This window comes from Crocodylus porosus, unplaced genomic scaffold, assembly GCF_001723895.1.
Source record: "Crocodylus porosus isolate Cpor-Errol unplaced genomic scaffold, CroPor_comp1, whole genome shotgun sequence".
In the NCBI taxonomy this organism is placed as follows: Eukaryota; Metazoa; Chordata; order Crocodylia; family Crocodylidae; genus Crocodylus; species Crocodylus porosus.
Window position 1 is genome coordinate 56,399,149 of NW_017728951.1, and position 11,045 is coordinate 56,410,193.

The 11,045-nt window shown below is 45.2% G+C and overlaps 1 protein-coding gene across 1 annotated transcript in view; it reads left to right on the forward strand.

Moving 5' to 3' along the window:
• Window positions 1-11,045, forward strand: part of WAPL (WAPL cohesin release factor) — a 129,786-nt gene that overhangs the window by 72,411 nt on the left and 46,330 nt on the right. The window lies entirely within an intron of this gene.

Here is an 11,045-nt window from a genome sequence, read left to right on the forward strand (position 1 = left end):
GAGGGGTGGATCCCCGAAGAAACTCTGAAGGACGCAGGACATACTTCTGTAATAGTAAGGAAAAAAGGGGGATTGGTGTTAAAACCCTTTCTACGCTAGAGATTGGTTTGGCTGATGTTCCGAGAGGAGTCAGGACTATCAGCTAAAGATGGGGCTGACTGTGGATGCCATTACTATTAAAGATGAAAGGATTTGATGTAGAGGGATATGAAGCTATAAGACCTCTCCTTAATATAAAAAAAAAAAAAAAATTGAACGAAATGAAAAGAAAGAAGATTCAAAGAGAAAGTCCATTCGTGAATACTAAGTTTAGTTCATTTGTGTTAGCTGTTTACGGTTAAAGTCATTGTGTGTGAGAAGTTACAAAGTTACTACTGTAAGTGATATCGGAAAAAGATGCAAGGAACATCTGTGGTCTGTGTGTGAGACTTGTACAAATCTGCGTAGTAAAAAAAAAAAAACCCACAAAAAACCCAAAAAACAAAACGAAGTAAAGTGCACCGTCTTAAGTAGACTGTGTAGATATCTAATTTTGAGGTCGGGCGTATATACGGATGAGAGGATTGTAGGATAGATGCATATTGCGTAAAAGGGCATAAAAGAACAAACTAAAAAAATAAACCTTCTGCCTAATAATATCTAAAAATTAATATTAATGATAATAATCTCAAGCACATGGCAGGCAGGGAAGTTGGCCATATCGACCGTTCATAGAACAGCGGCAAGCATGGAAAAGATACCATAAGCCCAACCACAGCATTCCATGAGTTCAGGGACCTCAGGTGTACATGAAACTGCTGAAAAAGCTGATAGTATGAAAAATTAATGTCAGCATTAAAGTCTAGTATATGAACAGTCATCACTTTTAAGGATTTTTAGTAGGATACAGTCAATATTTAACCATTGTGCACAGATCAAAGTGGACTTTTAAAAACATTTTGGTTATCATCTTGTTTTTTCCACTTTTTTCCTATGTATCTTGAAACACTTGAATTATTAAAAAAATTATAAATAATTTTTGCTGGCCAAGCAGTTTGCAAGGAACTGTGCCTATTCTTCAAGCTCACTAACATTCCCCAAGTACTGTGCTGGACTCATTCATGATCAAGTGAACTTTACTTCTGATGTGATGAGAATTATGAATGGGAACCTTCTTAATGTCAGGGGCTTTTAGTAGATGTTAAGATGTTTTATTATGTCCTCAAGCAATCTCAATTATATGTTTTAAAATACCAGAATACAAATGTCTAATTCCTGTAAAATTTCAGCAATATAATTTATATGGCAGTTTATAATGTAAGAAGCCATCTTTTAAGGAAAGCCATTTAACTGAATATTTCTTCATTTATATTTACCTTTGCAGATTTACTGGAGTTTTCAGAAGATCCATCAGGTGTCCCTGAAGGCAATAAAAAACCCACAAACAAACAAGGTGATAAATCTAAGGAAAACACCAGGAAGATCTTTAGTGGGCCAAAGAGGGTAAGTGGTAATATTAAAAACTTACTTTATTTTAAGCACCGCTGTGGAATTGAGACTCTTGCCTCTTGGTGGATCAGTTCAAGTGTAGTAGCTCAGTGTCTTATTTTCATGCCATTGTATGTATTTAAATTAGGATTGGTTCTGGATGCATTAGTCTTAAAATGAATGTTCCACACCCAAGTTTGTTCAGATTATTTGATAATTAATTTGGATCACTGATTACTGATACACTTTATGGTCAATTTTACTGGGTGGTAATATCACTGTTGTGGAGAAAATTTATAAAGATGCTTCTGCTTTTAACATTTAAAAAGTTTTTGTGCTGCTAAGAATTTTATTTTTCAGGTGCTAATGCTTCAACCTGTTTCTTTTGTCCCAACTTGTTCCTTCTCTTTTGGAAAGTTAAATGAAAACATCTCCCATCGGTGTGTTATGCTAGTAGAGAACAGAATATACATTTTCCCGAATTGAATATTTAGAAATAAGAGGGGAAATCTACTGTATTTACTTTCATATAAGATGATCCTGTTCCCATCATTACATTCTATATATGGACAATGTTAACATTTGATACAATTTTTCAGGTATAGAACCTTAATTATCAGAGGCTTGTCTTGAATTTGTCAACCTTCCACTGCTACAGCAGGAAAAATAAATTGGGGGGGGAGCAAGTAGCCCCTTTGCCTCACCCTAATGTCATCTTCTTGCATCCCCTTCCCCCTTCCTTATTCTCAGATCTTGCTCTCCCTGAGCACATGAAAATGAGGAACAGATTTGAAAAAGCAAACCTTAAAATAAATATAGATGTTGCAATATGTATATGGTACCCATATACATCCAGAAATTAGGTATTTTACCATTTTTGAAACTGCTGCAAGTTTTAGCACAGGTTTTTAGCATAAATATACTTCTAAGAAACACTGTAGAACATACCTGGAGAGAGTATGAGCTATGCATACTATTAGTCCAAAGCCAAAAGGCTTCACCATAGAGTTCTTTGGGCTGGGTCCCAGCAGAGTCAACAGCATTTATGGCTCAGGACTGCTCAGTACTTCAGATGGACATTTCTCCCCCACCCTCTTAAAAAACCAAAACAAACAAATAAAAGGATCCATGTGCTAATTGGCTTCCCCAGGCAGGCCTGGAACCAGATGTTCCTGGCACAAGCCCTAGGATCCTGCAAAAAAAACTTACATGCAGATGAGGTGTAGGGCAGCCTGATCCGTCTCTACCTCATGTGACAGGGCCCTGTTTGGTGATGTTTACCAGACATTTGAGGTTTGTTAAGAAACGGGACTCATTGGAAATGGGCAAGAAAGGCACAGCTCAGCTTCAGGAGTTGGGAGGAAGTCAAAATGTATGCAATATAGAGACTCATAATGACATTAAAAAGAGTTGGTGCTGAGATGTACTACATGAAATGGGCACTGTCGTATACCTTATTCAGATGGATTGTGCTAACCTATTCTTGTTGTAGGTTCCCATCAGCCTGTTTACCCTTTATAGTCACACTCAGTGTTGGCTCCATTTAATCAACTTCATAGTTAGTTTCCATTAGGGCTGTGCAAAATGCCTGTATTTTGTTTTGGATTTGGCATTTCAATGGGACAGCAGTTCGTTTCGGCGTTTTGAATTGCTGTTTTATTTTGCGTCAGCTGAAACTTTTGAGTTTTGACACTGTTTCAGTTTTTCGGCCATAGGCTAAAATGGGGACTGACCAAAATGCCCATGACTTTGTCACTTCTTCCCAGATTCTGAAGAAAATTGCAGGATTGGTAACCACCTCTGAGGGCATGAAGCCTTCCAAATTTCAAGGAGATTAGTGGAGGGGTTTCTGGGAAACTGCACCTCAAGGTGCTGATAAGGAAAACTTGTGACATGTGACTGTGTGTGTGTGTGTTTGTGTGTGTTAACATGGAGAGGGGTGAAAACAACAGGCATGGTAGCCCCTGCTGAGGCTATGAAGCCTGCAAAGTTTCAAGGAGATAGGTGCAGGGGTTTCTGGGAAACTGGACTTTGTCACAGAGTAGAGTCCCTAGAGATGGCCGTGATACCCCTTGGGCCTTGTGACTGTGCCAGCTCCACCCTGCAGGTGCCTTCTCTTCTCACCTGCCACCATGTCTTACTGGAAAAGATAGGGAGGCTGCCCTTGAGCTTCAGCTCAGTCACGATCCTAATGGACCCCACTAAACCCTGTAGGACTCCTTGATGGGACCTGCTCTAAGTAGGTGCCTCAAGGGGACACCCTAAGCCTTAATGGGTTAGGTGCATGCCTCCAACCATCCCTTACCATGCCCCATGCCTCCAACCACTCCTTACCACACCCCATGCCTCCCAGATAGTATATTGATGTTGCCCCTGTAATGAGGTCTCAGTCTCACTCTACCTTCTGTTGTCTCTGGGCTCCCTATGCCCCTGTTGCTGCGCCCTCACTGGCACTGGAGTCTCTGCACGACACAGCAGTTTGTCCCATGAGGCCTCCTCCCCTATAGCCTCAGCCTGGTCCACCATTTTAAATAACAGCAGATAAGCAACACAGTAGCACTGGCATCTCAAGCAGCCAAACTGTCATAGAGCCTTTTTTTCCTTTCCTGCAGGAGCTTCTTCTCCAGTAGCTGCCAGAGAACTCTCTCTGCCTGCCCCATTCCTGAGGCTGAGATGTGCCCAGGACCCTGCCTTCTTCCAGTCAGCTGACTGGGGACATATGCTAGGGGTATAGGGTGTAGTCATGTTGGTCTAAGGACATAGGCAAACAAGTTCTTTGGGTCAATCTGATATCTTTTAGTGGACCAACTGAATACTTGGAGAAGTATATCTTTGCAAACTTTGGGGTTGAAAACCCTTTGTCAGGCTGAGGAAGCACCTGCAGTTGGTGTGTGTGCTCTTCCTGGATGGAAGGAATAGTAAAGAAGTCAGAGGCCTGCATGCAGTGCAGGCAAGAAAGCCAGTCAGTGAAATTGGAAATGGAGGCATCAGGGTGTGAGGGGCAGGCTGGGGTAAGGGTGGGGAGGGGAGGGTATGTAGCAGGTAAAAGAGGAGAGGTACCCAGGGAGTCAAATATCCAGCAGGTTCTTGTGTCGTAAGTCCAATGTCTATATTAAGTCAATTAGTTTCTGTACCTAGGAGGTTGATTAAGTGCAGCTCATAGGCAGCCTCCAAGGCTTGAGCGCTACCTGTCTGATGGTGGGGTCTGGTGCCTCTGGACCTCACCATGCAAGCCATGCCGCAAGCCCACATTGGCAGCACCTGTAGTGGAGGGGAAGACTGGTGGATGGCGTGCTGGCACAGGACAGTGGATCCCCCTCTTCCACTTCCCCTGCCTCCACCCTGCTGCCTCCCTGACTATTCACCAGCACCTCTGTCCAGTGATCCAAGGTTTTACTGCTGCATACGCTCCCCTTCATCCCCGGGTCACACATGGCGGCCAGCACATTGACTGTACTGGATTGCAGGGATCAAGCCATTTCCTGATGCCCTCTTTCAGCTGCCTCACCAGTGCCTGGACATCTGGTTACAGCAGCTTGCCCGAGCCAGGAACAGTGATCCCCTGGAAGCTCTCCATTTGGCTCTGAAGGTCCCTTGCTACAAGAATCACCTGACTAAGGAGAGGATCACCAGCACTGAAGGTCTTGGTGGCCTCAAGGAAGAGTTTGAGAACCACCAAGATCTGGGAGATGGTATCCCATTCAGCTCTGTTAAGTGGGCCGCTGATCCCAATCTCTCCAAGCAAGGCCATCTCATGGAAGGCCCTTCTGTTGCTCCACTAGCCCTTCAAACATCAGGTATGTGGAGTTCCACTAAGTCTCCACATCCTAAATGATTTTATGCTGCGGGATGTTCAGCTCTGTTTGTTTGTCCCACAGCATCTTGCCCCCATTGATGCTCTGGTGGAAGTAGCCTGCCACCTTCCTGCATTTGGAAATGAACTTGCTTGTGGTGCTGGTGCCATCTCTGGCAGCCTTGTCCCCCTCCATAGTGTCCCTGACAATGAGGTGCAACTTGTATGCCACACAGCGGTTGCCGACGAAGATGGCATCACGGACCACTTTGACCATATTGGCCCCATTGTCGGTGACTATGAACCCACAGGTGAGCTCACCTTGCCCAACAAGCCACCCCTGCACCTGTGGCCCCCATGATCTCGGTTGCCATGTGGGACTCGTCCATCACCTTGGCTGGAAGGAGAGCCCTGATGGCTTGACTGGTCGCACCAGTGCCCTGTGAGGGAGAGGTAGGCGTGATCTCCATCTTGGCTGTTCCAGATGTTTGAGGTGAAGTGTAAGGCCACCTGCAGACCTGCCTTGTGTAGCTTCTCCCTCAAGTACTCTCTGCATACCTCATACTGGGAGGGCACCACCATCTTGCTGAAGTTGGTGTGTGTGGGAACTTTGTATGATGGGGCCACAAGCAAAGTTCCCTCAAAAGTATAGTGATCCATGAGCACCCCGCTTCAGTCTGTGAGCATGCTGCTTTGGTCCATTCCGGAATTGGTCCTGCTTCCCCCTTTAATATTTAGTATTACACTGTGTACCAGATACATTCTTTAATATTTGTCTCAGTCTATTTATTATCTTGTTAGATGTTTTTCTTTAAAGGCCCAATTCTGTTTTTAATTTGCATTGTTGTAAATAATAGAAGAAACTAGCTGTAATACTCGCATGCTACCTTGTAATCATGTCGATGTGGCCAGGATTAAGCCTTAATTAATACTTAAATATGGGCAAGTATTTGAGTTCTCTGTCTTCCGTTACCAAAGAGCTGACTTTGTGTCCGGTACCTTTGTTACATGAAGTGTGTGTACCTCCCTGTCGTCTCTTGGACCCACGTGCAGGCTGCATTCTGCCAGTCCCCACCTCCATGCCTCGCTGCAGCCTTTGAAAGCGGTGTGGCACAATGTGCCTCCCACCACTGAGCAGATCAGGCAGCGAGGCACATGGCATCGCTTTCAAAGGTTGCAGTGAGGCATGGAGGCAGGGAGCAGGCAGAGCGCGGAAGACCCATGGGGCTGCCGGGCTTTGGCGCAGGAGCTGTGGGACTTACAGCACAGGGATGAAAGCTAAGATTAGGGTGAAGCTGGCAGGGCTCAGGGCGAAGCTTGCCTGAAGGGGCTGGGAACCAGAGCGGTTTCGTGGAGTCTGTGTGTTGCCCAGCTTTGTCCCCACCCCTGCCGTGCCTCGGAGGAGCCGCTGCCTGCTCCGCGCTGCAGGCATGGAGGAAGAAGGGGCGGGGGTGATGATTGCCCACTGATCAGCGGGCCAGCCCCTCACGGGCTGCTCTGGCCGGGGCTGCGCTCTCCCTCCTCGCAGGAATGCCAGTGACAAGCAAAGTGGAGCGGAGCAGCCCCCGCACAGCCAGGCAGTAAGTGTCCCACGCCAGCCCCGGTGCACAGCATTAAAGAGTTACTGCGCGGCAACATTTTTTTTATTGTGCACAGCCATGTATGCACGCAGCTTAGAGGGAACCTTGGCCACGAGCGCCATGAGCCATCTGAATCCTGGCCACTCAAAAGAGAAAGGCTGGCCATCCACAGCAAGTGTCTCCTCAATGCTCTGTGTGACCTCTCTCACCTTGGGAATGTGTGCCCCTGTGTGCCTGGCTTTCCCCCGTTGTTCTAGGGTGGCCTGTCTCTGCTAGGGGGGACAGGGGCTTTGAAGCAAGAAGTGGACTTCCCTTGGGCCATGCTTCCACTGGTTCCAGGCTGAAGAGGAGCAAGAGCAAGGAGGTGGTGCCTGCAGAGATGCATCAGCATCCCTGTGGTTCTTGTGGGCTTCATTCCCTTGTCCTGGCTGGTTTTGGCTTGGCAGTGCAGGCAAGTAGCATATGTGGGATCATCTGACACCTCAAAATGATCCCAGACCAAAGTACCCTCTCGCTTCTGGGGTGCAGGTAGGGTTTCTGCCCTATCCCCCTCCTCAGCAGGCAGAGGCACAATAGCAGGAGCTGAGCCAGCTGCCTCCCACAGCCTCTTCCACAGTCGCTTCTGGGGAAGGGGACCTGGCTCTAGGGGAACTTTGAAGGGTATGGAGAATGAACTCTGCTTCCTCCTCCTGCCCCAGAATTTCTTGTGCTATCAAACTGAGATCCCCTACGTCAAGACTGAGCTCCTCTAAGAGTGGGAGGTTTATGCTAGGACCTGCAGTTGGGGTGGAGGAGACTGTGCTGCTTGTTGTGCTGCTGATGCTGGGGTTTATTATTGCAGCTGGTGTCAGGGGGTGCAACTGCAGGCGCTGCAGCTCCCAGTACTGCAGAAGCCTAATGGCTGCTTGAAAAGAGGCTGTGTCTAAGCTTGGGCAGCAGGGAACTGACGCCTTTCCCTCTGCCCACCCTCATTCTTCTCCCAGACTTGGCAGCACCAGCCTTTCCAACACACTTCGTTTTCCTGTGCTGGAAAAAGTGTCCGACCGCAGGTAGTGTGTAGGTGTCTGTGTGTACAGTCTATCTAATCTATGCTGTGCTTTCCTGAATTGCCCAGCGATCACACTGTGAGGCAAAACACAGATTTCTTTTTCTTCAGGTTAAAAAAAAAAAAAAAAAAAAAAGGAATGGATATAGGGGAAAAAAAATGATATAGGGATAACAATACTAGTATTGAAGTTAGGCTAGTATAGCCAAGCTGTCAGTATAAGCTATAACTAATCCTTTTCCATTAGAAGACACATCCCCTTGCTAGGCAATAGCAGCTAGGAAGCAGTCAGACTCTCGGTGCCTTTCAGATGCTGCTCTCTGGCAAGAGAGAGGCTGACAAAGGCTGACAGCTTAGGCCAGGGGGGTGGGCAAAATGCAGCCTGCCAGGCCATTCTGTCCGGCCTCTGGGGCCCCTAAAAATTTAGAAAACTAATATTTATCTGCCCCTGGCTGCCTGTCATGCGGCCCTTGATGGCTTCCCAAAACTCAGTAAGCGGTCCTCTGCCCAAAATAATTGCCTGTCCGTGGCTTAGGCACTCACAGACTTGTATGCTGTTTTTAAATTTTTTAGGTCACTCCCCCAGAGCATTGGGTTTGGAAGGGACCTCAGGGACAGTTGGCAGACACTGGCCAGCTACAAATGTCAGTCTGTTCCCCCCCTTTCCCCTCCCTCTCCTTACTTTCTCTTTCCCTGCAATCCCAGCATCAAAACATCTTCGAAATGTTTCCACTTGTTTTGTTTTGACACTTCTCCCATTTCATTTTGGATTTGGAGTTTCAAGTGTCAAAATGCTCAAAACACTGCCGAAACAAAACAGCGTTTGAAATTTTGCACGGCCCTAGTTTTTTTTTTTTACAGCTGATGTGCAATCCTTACATGGCTCCTGTCCGACTTCCAGTAGGTTAGACAGGTACCATAATAAAAGGCTCCTTTCTGACTTCCAGTGGATTAAACAGATACCTAATGAAGGGTAGCTTGACTTCACTTAAAACAATAAGAATAGGAAATTTGAGAACACCTGTGTTCTTTCAAAATGTCCTTAGTTTCTCCAAAGATTTTTCTGCAGTGTCAGCTGATTATTTGAAAAAAAAACCCCAACAACTTAAATGACCCATTGCCCTACATCTATTCTTCAAGGAACACAGGAGAGGAAAAACTGGGCAGGTATAAATAAAGGAATGTAGAAGGTATGGGGGAGATATACATTTGGAGTTGTCACATGTTCTTTGCACTGCATCAAAAGCTATAGGGTACTGGTGAATCTGGCCCTACAAATAAATACTTTAAAGTTTGATATCACCTAGATTTCAGATCTTTAAATGTATAACATGGTAGCTTTCCCATTGGGTTTCTTGTTTAGTTTTGTTGTTCAACATTTCATTTGAATTTAAAAAGAGATCTTTACACAAACTAATGGAGTTAAGTTCAAGGATTCATAGCAGTAATTTAGGGCAAAATCTTGCATGTGGCTGTTGCATAATGTCCTACAAAACTCAGTAAGCTTGTTTTGGGGTAATTGCACTTGGAGGTGAGTGTTTAATATTTCTATGTTAATGTTTCTCTTTTCTGGGAATAATTAAAATCATGAACCAGGGCCTGAATAAAGGGCCTGTAAAACTTCATATCTGCTATTAAGATACAAAATGTTTTCTTACTGAAAGTCATGTGACATACAAGACCAAAAATAATAATTATTTTAATGCAATTGCAGTTTCTAACGTAATATATGCAACACTGGGAGGTTTGTATTTGTACAGCTTCTGTTAATTTTTTAGATACATTGTTTATGGTAAATGTGCTATTCAAACCTATCCCTCATACCTTCCTCATCACCTCTGTCTGGCTCACCTACATTTGCTATAAAGAAATTTTCCAGCGCCATGGTGAATATCATACATTTTTTCAATAGTAATGCCTTAAAATGATGTGTCAAATGGCTTAATTATGTGAAATCTGTATACTATTAGTTGTAATAGGATGGCACCTCAGGTAGTGTTTGGATTTAACTAATGGCAGTTTTTTTGTTTTAATTTCCAGTTTGAAAGTAGAAGGAGAAATAGATATGCCAAATGGCTGTGTGTGTAGGCATTCCACTAGTAACTGTACTGTGCTTTGCTCACCTACCTATTTTGTTGACTGACTTCTTGCTGAGGGTAAAAGTAGGCACTTGAGGAAGGGTTTGAAAGTGAAGAGGGAAGTAGGCTTCCAGTCTTGTTCAGGAAGGCATTGTGAGAAGTCAGACTGCAGAGACAGATTTGAGAAGCCTATAAATGAAGCATTGCAGCTGACATTGACAGAGCAGGGAATTCAGAGCAACTTAACAGCCAGATTTTGAGTAGCTCCTCGGGCAGTGTTCTTACCCAAATAAATGTTTGTTAGATGGCATCTTGGGATTGTTTTGCCCCTGAACAGTTCAACACATACACGTTGCATACAGCAAGAGACTGGATGATTTGAAGCCATAATTGAACTGAGGTGGCTAGAGGGAGCTTTGGAGCCATTATTATGTTACTCGATTTGCATGTATCTAGTAATTTTTTATTGCTCTGGCTGCTCCTTCTATCCAGCTTCTGAGTGGCTAGGGGCCTGTGGCCCCTAGTCATACACTGCATGGACTACATGCCATATGATATGTGTGCCCCCTACTGCAACATGCCAGTGCCCCACTGCCATGCCTTATTTTTCTCACAGGCCTCTACCTCACTCTGCCGTGCTGTGCAGTGCAGGGTCTCCCTACCCCCTTACACTGTGCTGCACAGGGTCTCAAGGGTCTGGCCATGCTACCCAGCCCCACAAACAGAGGTGGGGGAGGCAGTGTAAACTGGAAGTTGGAGGGGGAGCCCTGAGAGAAGACGACTGTAGAGAGTGGTGCCCTGATTGGAAGCCTGAGAGGCCACAGCTTAACTTAAGGGGCCTGCCAGTTGGACATCCCTAGGTGTTACGAAACTGAGCAGGGTAGATAAACAATTGAGATTATATATATGTGTCTTTCTATTGATTTATTTTTTTTAATTCAGTCAAACCTTTTGTGTAGCTCACTTGGCATTTTGTAGTCTTCATAATTTGTAGGGTCGGAAGGGACTTGAGCAGATCATCAAGTCCGACCCCCTGCCATGGCAGGAAATAGTACTGGGGTCAAATGACCCCAGCAAGGTGT